Source organism: Leptonotus elevatus, chromosome 16, assembly GCF_054856555.1.
Source record: "Leptonotus elevatus isolate MCC_2025b chromosome 16, RoL_Lele_1.0, whole genome shotgun sequence".
NCBI lineage: Eukaryota > Metazoa > Chordata > Actinopteri > Syngnathiformes > Syngnathidae > Leptonotus > Leptonotus elevatus.
Genome location: NC_141254.1, coordinates 2,346,488 through 2,358,970, shown reverse-complemented (window position 1 = coordinate 2,358,970; position 12,483 = coordinate 2,346,488). Strand labels below are relative to the sequence as shown.

General features: G+C 39.9%; 1 long non-coding RNA gene across 1 annotated transcript in view; it reads right to left on the bottom strand.

Annotated features, from left to right (window-relative positions):
* The window catches only part of LOC147160372 (uncharacterized), a 15,105-nt gene extending 2,622 nt beyond the window's left edge, over nucleotides 1–12,483 (bottom strand). The window contains exon 1 of the long non-coding RNA XR_015097409.1: nucleotides 12,365–12,483. This is a non-coding gene — a long non-coding RNA (uncharacterized LOC147160372). The remainder of the gene's footprint in view (nucleotides 1–12,364) is intronic.

The following is a 12,483-nucleotide window of genomic DNA, read 5'->3' as shown; positions in this document are numbered from 1 at the left end:
TGACCTTTTGCCACATTTCAAGCTTCAAACATAATTATATATATGGAAAGAGAGAGATAGAGAGAGAGAGAGAGATGGATGGATGGATGGATGGATGGATGGATGGATGGATAGATAGATAGATAGATAGATAGATAGATAGATAGATAGATAGATAGATAGATAGATAGATAGATAGATAGATAGATAGATAGATAGATAGATAGATAGATAGATAGATAGATAGATAGATAGATAGATAGATAGATAGATAGATAGATAGATAGATAGATAGATAGATAGATAGATACTTTCTTAATACCCAAAAGGGAAATTTAGTTGTCCATCAGTAGCATCAGGAAATAAATAGAATAGATATTAAAAACAAACAGTCTAAAAAATGCTTTTGCTTTATGTCTGGTATTATTGTTTTGTAAGTCAACCTGCGTCTCAATCTCATGTCTATCGAAGATCCAACTGTTTTTCTTCCTGTATTTGGCTCCATCTTCCCATCAACTAAAGCTACCTTCCCTGTTGAAGAAAAGCAACCCCAGACCATGATGCTGCCACCACCATGTTTGACAGTGGGTGATGTGCAATGTTGCTTTTACACCATGCATACCATTTTGCATTTAGCCCAAAAAGTTCAATTTTGGTCTCATGTGACCAGATCACCTTCTTCAATATGTTTGTTGTGTCACCCAGGTTAGGTAGCTTGTGGCAAACTTCAAACAAGTGTTTTTTATGGTTTGCTTTGAGAAATGACTTGTTTCTTGCCACTCTTCCATAAAGGCCTGATTTGCACAGTGTGCGACAAGTTGTCCTATGGTTGGTCCTCATAGTTGCCCAATAGACAGATTCCCCCGCCTTAGCTGTGGATCTCTGCAGTGGTATGATACTATCTTTATTTCAATATAACTGAGATGTTTAAAGCTTGTGAAAACTTTCCATCCTAATCCTACTTTAAACGTATCCACAACTCTATCCTGGACTTGCCTGGTGCGTTCCTTGGACTTCGTGATGTTTGCGTCTCATTATTCTTTTAACAGACTTTTAAGACCATCACAGAGCAGGTGCATTTATACTGAGACACAATTACACACAGGTAGACTCTATTTATCATTAACATTGGATCATTCAGAAATTCATTCTGGAGTCAGTTGGCTGCACTGGGAGAAAAGGGGGTGAATAATAATCATATGCCATACTTTTCCGTTATTTATTTGAAAAAATAACAACAATTGTGTCCCGCTTGGTATTGATTCTTCACCCCCCCAGAAAAAATATTTTATAGCTTAATGTTTGATGCCTGAAATGTGGCAAAAGGTCAGAACATTCAAGGGGGGCTAGTACTTTTGCAAGGCACAGTAACAGCAGTGGTTGGTCTCTGCTCAAGTCTCTTGGCACACATACAATTTAGTTATATAATTAAATAATTACAAAGAGACTTGTTGCTTGTGTCATCCTCGGAAACCATCGATACAGAATTCAAGAATTCAGCCAACCTACACAGCAGTGAAAGGACATGAAGTGCTGTCAGTACACAATGGCAGTGCAAGAGATCATTCTTGTCATGGGTCTTCATCATTGTTTGCAGTATTTACAGTGTCCAAAGCGATACTAAAACTTGTATTGTACTGTACACTCCAACCTATTTTGTTGTTGTCAAAATGCCAACATGCAGGTTACTGTTGCATTTTGATGTAATGAGATTGCATTTTATTGCAGTATTATGTGATCTTTTATCATGAGTGAAAGACAATTGAAACATGACCAAACATAAAAAACAAGGGAAGTACTAAAAAAATAAATAAATAGAACATAACATTACATATTTTTCCAAAATGTTTACCTGTAATCAGTGCCGCAGTTATTTTGTGTGTGTGGGGGGGGGGGGGTGTAGGGGTGTGCGTGTGTGTGCGGGGGTGTGCGTGTGTGGGGGGGGGGGTGCGTGTGTGTGTGTGTGTTTTCATGAAGCCATCGTACAGAGCAGGAAAGACATTAAGTCGGCATCAGTTGAATGTTAGCTTTGGCAATGTGAATTGTCAGTCACATGTTTCTGTATAATCATTGTCAGACATCCTTTCATATATCAAGCTAATGGCGGATGCCGGACGGCTGTTTTTCAGGCATCCCATGTGGGGAATACCGTTTGTGACTGAGAAAGGCAGGTAGGAATGAGGCCCAAAGTCTTGATCGAGGTTTCTCTCGATCAAGCTTTGAAGGAGGAAGAGTCGTCAGTATCACAATGCAATCCCTGGGAAGTACTCCCCTACTTCCTCTCATTAACACAACTCTGCAATGGAAAATCCATCTGTCTGGATTTGCTGTTTGTTTTGGGAAGCAAGCATTGCCCTGTCTTTGTTTTCACTGTCATGCAATTTCATGCATGCCGACTTTTCCGTTTGTTTGCCTGTCATTCTTCTTATATCTATAAGTGCTTAATCCAGTGGTAATATGCCACAGGATTCTTTGGTCCAAATAAGTTTTTGTTCCTCTGTTGTGTGGCATCAGTCTATGCACCATCTATGTGCTTTATTGCAAGTTTTTAGGAAGACAGAATTTAGGTTTGCTTCACAAGATAAATGTTCTGGGTTAGATTCTTAGTTGGGGCGCCCCAGTGTGGATTTTGCATGTTCACCCGTTCCTTGTGTGGTATTTCATTGGGCATTCAGGATTTCACATAATAATGATGTTACACTCTAAAAACAGTTGGGTAAAAATTGGGTCAAAAAAGGACCATTCAACTTTTTGGTTATTCAATTTAACCCCAAAAATTTGGTCAAATTAATGACCCACTAAACAACGCAAAATTTGGGTTGGTTTTAATAATAACAAATAATAATGCATTAGATTTACATAGCGTTTTTCTAGACACTCAAAGACGCTTTACAATGGAGTGGATACATTATTCATGCACTCACACTCACACTGTGGTGGCGGTAAGATACTTCAACAAATTGGGTTGATTGGTGGGTTATTATTTCATTTGACCCAACGTTTTGGATTAAATAACTCAAAAAGGTTAATATTTGACCTAATTCAATTGGGTTAGTCAATTTACCCAAAAAGTTGGGTCAAACAAACAACCCACAAAATAACCCCAAAAAATAGGTTGCTTTTTGGATTATTAATCTGTTTGATATACCTCAAAAAGTTGGTTTGGTCCATTTTTGACCCAGTTTGGGTTATTTCTGACCCAACTGTTTTTAGAGTGTAAGGTAAGTGAAAGCATATAAATTGTCCATCAGTGTAAACGTGAGTGTGAATGGTTGGTTGTCAATATGTGCACTGTGATTAACTAGCAAACAGTCCAAGCCTAAGTGTGTCTCTCACTCAAACTCAGCTGGGATAGGCTCCAAGCTCCTCATCATTCTGAATCACACACCAAAACAAATGGTTTGTGATTTAGAGTGCAAACGGGTTCATTCGGATAAATGTGTATTATAGAAGGTATCCGTGAAGCAAATGTATCATGCGAATAGAGTCGCTGTTAAAAAGCCGCTATGGAGCAAACACATACTTGAAGCTGCTGGTGTTTCTGGAGCCCCAAGAATTTCTTGATGCAGGATCATCCAAACGCCCAATTCACCCTGACTGCAAAGCGGACGCGGAGCGGTTTCTATACGGCATCCGTACAGACTGCAATCCACACCGCGTGTGTTGCGTGAGCTGTATGTGTCCAGAAATCTTCACCCGCCAGACCACCAGATCACGGAGAGAGTTGAGTTTACGCGATAACGACCATGTATATAGAGACCTATTGGTAAACAATAGCCACGCTTGCCTGTTATAACATCGATGCTTTAGGGACATTATTTCTGGGACTTCTACCATGGATCTTCTACCATGGGTAAGTACGTTTTGTGTTTAAATAGTTTTTTGTCTTTTAAATGTTCGACAGATATCAAGCTATGTAGTTAGCTTAATTCCCTCCCCCAAAAAACGAGTTCGCAAATGTTTTATTTTGAAATATACCAGATCTACATTGATGCCGACTCCTGAATTCCTGTCCAGCTCATGTAATTTCTTCAGCTTAATGAAAATCCGCATGAGGAATCTGGAAAAATTGAAAGCTTGCAGAAACCTTTCATAGCTCTGCATCCAATCCACATCGCACTGAAGCTATTGTGAATTGACATGCAAACTTAAATGCTTTCTATTCTGCTTCGCGTCCGTTCCGCATTCAGTGTGAATTGGGGGAAAGGCTTGCTGTCTTGCATAAAGCACCACTAACAATCTGCATAATGAAAAGTTCAGGAACACTAATATTTAACTCCTTCACTCACTGACAACATTTACATGCAGGCAATAACCCTTTTAAAACCAGAATATTGGCAATACAGTATTCGGGTTTTGTAAGGCAATGTAAACAAGCGCAATAACTCGAATATGCTTTTTGACCTTTTGTCACATTTCAAGCTTCAAACATAATTATATATATATAAAGTTGTTGTTTTTTGTGTGAAAAATCAAAACCAAGTGAGACATAATCAGAGGTGATAAATCCAGAGGTCTAGATAGATAGATAGATAGATAGATAGATAGATAGATAGATAGATATTCGGGTTTTGTAAGGCCATGTAAACAAGCGCAATAACCCGAAAATGCCGTTATTCGGGTTCTTAAAAACCAAAATAAGACCCCTTTCATAACCCGAATTCATGCTCATATAAACACATTTGGAACACCTCGATTGAACGGTGCATTGTTTTTCACTGTGCGCATGCTCTCTAGTTTCTTCTTCATCTTCTTTTCTTCTTCTTCGCTTATTTGAACTCGCAAGGAATCTTGGTCTTTGTAGTAACGACTTATATGCGCAGCTCCGCCCTGCTTGCTAAAGGAGCCTTGCTTGAATACATTGATTTGTCTGCGGCATATTCACATTATTTTCTACGGGGAAAAGGCCACTGTTTGTGCCAATACACCGTATATACACGTATACAAGTCCGTGCTTCTGACGTGTAACCCACCGGAAATACTCAAGCTGGGGTAAACAAGCCGGGGTAAACAAACATGATAACGCAGCAAGAACCACACTTCTGGAGCGAGGAGGAAACCGAATAGTTTATTTAGCTTGGTGAGTGAGATGAATATAATGTCTTTTATTAACCATAGAAAGTTAAAAGTGGAAATGACGTCTGTTTACAAAATTACGTCTGTGCGTCGCGATTCGAACTGGATATTCCAATCGAGCACAAATGACCATGTAAACCAAGAATAACTCTGTCCGCCATGCATGTAAACATTGAATGTTGACTGCATGTAAACGTAGTCACTGATGAATGTCGCACTACTTTGGATAGTCCAGATGGATGGAGTTCTGGCTAGTTGGTGGCTGGCCACTTTGTCCTAAACAGGGCTGCAACATCAACAGCAAGGATGTGGTTAGTGTTGTTTTGAGCTGCGGTAAATAGGATTGAGATGGTAAGCCCTTGAAAGTTGTCCGAAGGTATAGGGCTGGGGGAAAAAAGTCAACCAAGTCAAATAAGTCGACCTAAAAAAAAAACAGTTGACGCAAAATATTTGTCCAAGGCTTCGTTTGCAGCATGTACGTCATCCATATAGACATTTCCTGCCTCTATAAACATCCAGTCATGACTTTTCACACTGTATATTTGTGGAAAGATGGCAATGAAACCAGACAAAGACACTTTGGAATAGGGCTGTGCATGAATCGGTGGTGCCTTGAATTGAGATATGAATTGGCTGTTAAAGCAACACTAAGGAACTTTCAGTTAACATTGATTATGGTGGCACATTATGGACAAAATCGGTAATGTTATCCTGAAGGAAGAGCACATTTCCCATAAGGAAACGTGCATTGCGTAATTTTTTTCGCTCACGCCAGCGAGTCAAAGCTGGGTCAATGTTGTTCCCTGACTGTCCTTTTATCCGAGTAGCTTCCCTTTTTCTTTTTTGTCTGCTCAAACAAAAATCTGTCTGTTGGTTTGCAGCTTCTGTCAGGAAAGCGGTAATCGTGCATCGACATTCGAATTGACGTCTTTGTAGCGAATGGGTAAAGGGGGAAGTGATGTATGCCATAAAGCAGTCAGCACATTTGTAGTTTTTTGTGTGGCAGTGTTCCTACCATCCTCCTCAAAGTTGTTTAGTGCCAGTAAAAATGATACAGACCCCCTCAGGCCATGGCAAAGTTACCATTCAACTAGTTTTAAGTCGATGTTTCATCAGAAGAGTTATACAAATATTTTATTATTTAAGGTTAAAAAGTTCCTTAGTGCTACTTTTAAAAACAAATATGTTGAATCAGTAGGACTGCCACCTTGGATTTGTGAAAAAAAGGGACACTTGACCAAGCAAGTATGTACATGAGTGTACTACTACTACACACACACACGCAGGCACGCACGCACACACACGCACACTTGCACGAACTTGGTCAAGGGAAGCTCAGTGCTACTTATGTTCCACCAGCGAGCTAGCAACAAGCTTCGGCTGGCTACTGGTCTGGCAATAAAACGCATTGCGCAGTCACTCCTAAATCAGTAATCATCACTTCCATGCTGGCAAATAAGATACAAGCCATGGTAATTGCTATGCTAACCAGATTAACACAGATAGTGCGTTTAACACCAGAATTACTTGGGTGATCGAGTACAGGAGAGAATCAGCATTCCCTGCATCCTTTGTTGCAGTTAAAATTAACATTTGTGACGAACCCACGGGCTGTATTAATGGGCTTTGCGGACTGTATGAATTGGTTTTTTGGGCCAGAATAATGGCCTTTAGCCACTCATAAACCAGTCCGGCCAACCAGGAATTTTCCCAGTTCTCCAGATTGGCCTGTATAGATAAAAAAATCCAGAAACTAATTCAAATTCAAAATCAGTCTAGATTTTGATAACATACTGCACAAGACAGTATGCATTCCTTTACCAAATTACCAATGTTTATGTCTAGCATAGCCTGATTTATTTAGCCAGATATTTTTGCTTGAGGTGTGGTCAAGTCAGCCGACACATTGCATAATGTACGTAAACGTCTCGTTCGGGGCAAGAAAGAACGTCCTCTCCCATATCCAGTACACACTGTCACTCAGGATGGCTGCCCACTTGAACCAAAACAATGGTACACTTTGTCAATGCTGGTGGGATATCCTGATTTATGTTATCTTGGGTCTACATCAAGTGTAACTTTATATAGCAATGAGGAGATGCATGGTCCAGGCCCCCTGTGCCCACATGTCTGAAGATTAGTCTAAAAAACATGCCAAAATGTTCGTTTTATTATGAGTAGATGTTAAATCATCGCTGTCAGATCTTGGCATCAGACAGAGTGCAGGAAATTCACCTTTGTTCAAAACTGCAGCGACAATCAAAAATAATCTCTTGGAAAGTATCAATATTAAATTGTCTGTTCTTGGAATTTATGACCAAAACATGTGCATTCATCAAGTGTTGTTTGAGATTTTGGATCCATTCCCCAAAAATGGCACTAGCACTGGGTGGACTTGTGGATATGAATGTTATGCTGCAGCAGTTCTATGCTGGCCTGATGCCACTGAGTCTGTAAACATCCCAACCTGTGGGCTTATTTGTTTTCCTTTGTTTAAACTATTTTGACGTCTCTATAATAGAGAAAAAACAGGGTGAGACGATTGTTGGTCAAGCTGTATTTATGTGAGCACATCCCACCGCCTCAACAGACTTGGCTGTATAGTACTGTACTGGTTTTCAATACCAATCAACCAACGATATAGTCATCAACGGAAAAAACAAACAAACTATAATCCCAAGCCAGTGTTCCTCTACTTTACACTGGCTTTAGACTGGCTCCCAGTCAGCTGTAGAATAGATTTCAAAATTCTGCTACTGGTCTATAAATTACTGAATGGTTTGGGTCCTGAATATATTCAGGAAATGCTGATTGAATACAAACCCATCAGGGTTCTGAGATCTGCAGACTTGGGTCAACTGGTGGAACTCAGAGTTCAAAGTAAACATGGTGAAGCTGCAATTAGCTGTTATGCTGCACACAAATGGAATAAGCTATATATATATATATATATATTTCCCCAATTTTAGATTTGTCCTGGTTAATTCCAGAATACCCTGTGTCCCTCCGTTCTTTGTGGAAATATATACGTAAATGTACAGTCAAGCCTGAAATTATCCATACCACCGGCAAATTTTGATTGAAAGTTATGCCTTGACACATTGCCATCAGCAGAGGCCACATTCACCAATATGGCCTTGGTGGCGATCCTTGAATTATTTTTCACCTTTCTCACTATGCTCCTGGCCAGCACTCGTGTGACTTTTGGCTTGCGGGCATGTCCTTTGAAATTTTCCACAGTGCAAAATGTCAAATTTCAAATAATACTTTGCACAGTAGCTACTGGAAGTTCTGGAACTTGAAAACATTTTGACATGGCCCTATCGCTCTTTCCACACTTGTGAGCAGCCACAGTGCGGAAATGCAGACCCTCAGTGTGCTCTCGTGGCCTGCCCTTTGACTGTCCAGAGTCAAACGTGCAGCAGACATCTGCTGTTTTTCACCTGTTGAGTTTGAGTTGACTTGAAAAGCTTTTCCTAATCAATCAGGATAATTAGGATGCTTAAGAACAGTTTGGACTATTTGAAATCGTTTAAAATGTTGGATTTTCCAATAGAATTCGACAGTTTGCAAAAGGTATGAATAATTTTGGACGCGCCACTTTTTGTTCAAATGCAAATAAGAGCTATGGATTATTTTTCCCCACAGTGATGCCTCTTGAACAACATTCTATTATCTTCTGTGAGACACCTGTGTCATTTACAATTCAGGAAAAATTGCTGGTTGAATACAAGAAAACTTTAAATCTAAATTTGCCGGGTGAATGAATAATGTCGGGCTTGACTGTATGTATGTATGCATATATATATACATATATACTGTATATACATACAGTCAAGTGTGTGTGTGTTTGCAGTTAGTACAGTTTAGTTAAGTTTTTCTTGTTTTGTGAAAAATAACTGAAAATTGACTTAGGCCATTATTTTAGGAAGATGTCAGGAAGGTGTCAGATTTTGTGAGCGTAAGCCAACTTTTATGAGCATTGAAATCATTGCTCCTTAGAAATGGCCAAACTGTCAAACTACAGTAAAAATAAACATCAGTAGCAAGAGAATTAAAAGTCAAATGGTAGCAGCACTGACCCAACAATTCAGGAAAAACATTGTTCTTGTCAGCAAGCTTATTGGACACAAAACAGACAGGAAGTGACATTTTTTTCCAACCATTTCTTAAAATAAATATATATGCATATTATTTAAAAAAGTCCAGTTTTGTGATTAACGGTCAACATGACAGCATAGAGAAGATTGCGGCGCCAATGCTGGTGGCTCTCAATAGTTTTGCCAAATAGGACTAAACACAGCATCACAACCAGTGGAATCTGTAACAACAATTTAGCGGAGCATCCCCAAACATATCTACGGACTCCACGTCATAATCTGTGTCTTTGTCCGGATTATATTTTGTTTTGTTTCATGTTGTTATGCCTTTTTTTTTCTTGTGTTCATTCTTGCTCATTAGTTTTTTTGGGGGGGTTCACATATTTTACTTTTATTTAGTAATCTTTTATTTTTTAACAAATTATTATTGAATGTTGACATTTTTAGTAGGGACACATAGACCATTTCTCAATATGAAGAATGCAGAGTATGATCTCGTGAATTTACTCAATACGTTCTTCTAAAAACTTTATTTCTAAGAATGCAGGTCTCTTTGTAAATTGGAGCAGCTGTGTACTTGTTATTCTCCTTCCCCTACCCTAAACTCGAATGTATTTCTGTGATAGGAGCAGGTAATGCATCTTGGGATATTTTCCTAGCCAAAACGTCCCAAATATCCAACTGATGAATCTTTGGTTTAAGATAGCTGACAAGAACAACATCCGGATATTTCGTCCGTTATTGGTTTATTAGTAATTTGAATTGGAACAGTACTTGACCATTTCATGAAATGACAAGGACGTAAGAACGGACAAGAATGCAACAGCCATTGGGTAGTTAGTGAGCATTATGGATGAGCTGAGGAGCCTCACCTCGGCCTGCCGCGAGCACCGGGACGCCTGTGCCATGGTGTTCACGGAGACATGGCTCCACAACTTTAATTTTATCTCTTTCTATTCTGTTGTTTTTTCTTTACTGTAACTGCAGCTGGACGGAGTCCAGGAAAAAGTTCCCCACGGGGAAAATAAAAGTATATCGTATCGTATCGTATCGTATCGTATTATCGGCCATTTGTTGAGCACAGGAAGCACACAGGAGAATATGCTCTTAACTGCACAAAAACAAGGAGGGTGACAGTTAGTGAGTGACTGAAATGTTATAATTGAAAATATAGTTTAATTACAAACATACACGCTCAAATTGTGTTTATTAGGGAGGAATGTTTGTCTCTGACTTGACACATTCGCTGTATGCTGCCATGACCATGTAGTGGCTAAGAATTAACCCTTTTGTGACACAAAAGCGGCATTGTTTGTGAAGAAGCATCCCCCCACTTTGCTTTGCTAAACATTTCTCTCCTGCCATTTTGCAAAGAGGGAAACTATACTTTGCATTTCAAGGAATAAGCTTGCAGTTAAACAATGGTTCCTCTTGTGAAATATGGCAACAGGCGGCTCACCTTTGGCTCCTTGTGCCTTCTCCCTGAGCTTATTTACGTAAGCAGGTTGTGTCCTTTACCCCACCAGGAAGAGGTGTTGCAGGAAACCCAAAAACTGTGGTCAGATTTAGAGTAAACTGACTGCCACAGACTTGCAAATAGGGCTTGTCTTGTCTGTAGAAGGTGAATAGAAGTCTAAACACAGACATGACCTATGCACTATCTGGAGGAGCTCTCTCTGCTTTGACTGCATATTTCCACATTGTTGTGAGGTTGGGCTGACCTGAAGGATAACCTGTCCATTGTGTAGTAAATTCCGCCAGCTTTGAATTTATGGATATTAAATTAATCTGGTTATTTATTTATTATTATTATTATTATTACTATCGTGGCAATAATCACGGCTAAGCTTTGTTGCACAGTACCAGCTAGCTACAAACTACGGCTGGATAGCTAGCGCGGCTAAAAAATGTCTTTCCATTGTGCAGAGCTTTTCCCCAAACTCACTAATCCTCACCTCCATGGCGGCGAATAATCTATATTTGTGACAGGTGTTGTTATCACAACAGGACGAGGAGCTACTTAACTGTACTCATGCGACACACCAAGCAAGACGAGAGAACAGGAGAAGACGCAATATGCTAACCGTTAAACTATCGTGAAATTTCGAGTTGTGAAACATGAAGTGAATTAATTTAATTATAACTGTTTGATTTATAATATTACTATTTAGAAGTGGCCATAACTGCTTTAATTTACTCAGTATGTCTCTGTGTGAGAATTCAAGGTGATGTGGGGGGTTGAAGCGAATGTGTTAATTAGATTCCTTTGTCTTTTACAAACCGGTTGAGCAGGAGAGGGTTTATTGACACCTCTTCTTGCTCTGAAAACAATGTAAATCTTTATCTTGTGAGGTGAGGGGGAGCAGTTTGGTGATGTGTATTGATGTATCATGTGACTGTCTGAGAAGGAGAGGATTGGCAGAAGAAGACGGGGAGGGGTTTGAAGAGTCACGGAAGGATACGAGTGCCTGGAACTGGGGGAGGAGCGACACACATGAGGGAGAACAATGGCGGCGTTCAGCCGATCTCGTGTGTCCATAAGCTTATGTGAAAATAAATCCTGATTTCACCGATCTCATTGTCTGAGTTTGATAATCAACATTATGAACACGGGAAAACAAAGAACGATTTCCCAACAAACACCACGCTCCCCGGGTGCTTGTTTACCTGCTAGGAAGAAAGCTGGTCAGCCACAGTTTGGCTTTAGCCCGCGGTGCTAGCTAGCTAGCTCCCCGGGTGCTTGTTTACCTGCTAGGGAGCTACCTAGCCTGCCACAGTTTGGCTTTAGTCCCAGGTGCTAGCTAGCTACTTGGGTGCTTGTTCACCTGCTAGCAAGCTAGCACGAGGACTAAAGCCAAACTGGCAGGGTTTTTAATTTCTGAACCTGGATTTGCCATCTCTGCTTGTACCGTATTTTCACGACCATGAGGCGCACGGTATTAAAAAGCACAGTCTCAGTTATGGGTGCTATTTCTGTATTTAGCACATACATATAAGGTACACCGCATTTTTGGGCGCAGGCATGGTAAAACATACAGTAGCTTAAAACATGCGGTAACATGCTTTCATGCTAAAAAATACTCTAGCATGCATGCTAGCGTATGTTTTTTAAAAGGCAGTGGAGAAAAACTCGGTTGTACTTTATTGAAGTATTTAACTATGTAAACAGTGAGTTTGGTTGTAGTTGAAGTATTTAACAATGTACTCACGTTACTTTTGATCAATCCTCATCCACAAATCCCCCAAAGTCCTCATCTTCTGTACCTGAAACGAACGCCTGGGCAAGTTCTCCGTCAAAGTTTGCTGATGTACAATGAGTAGAATGAGA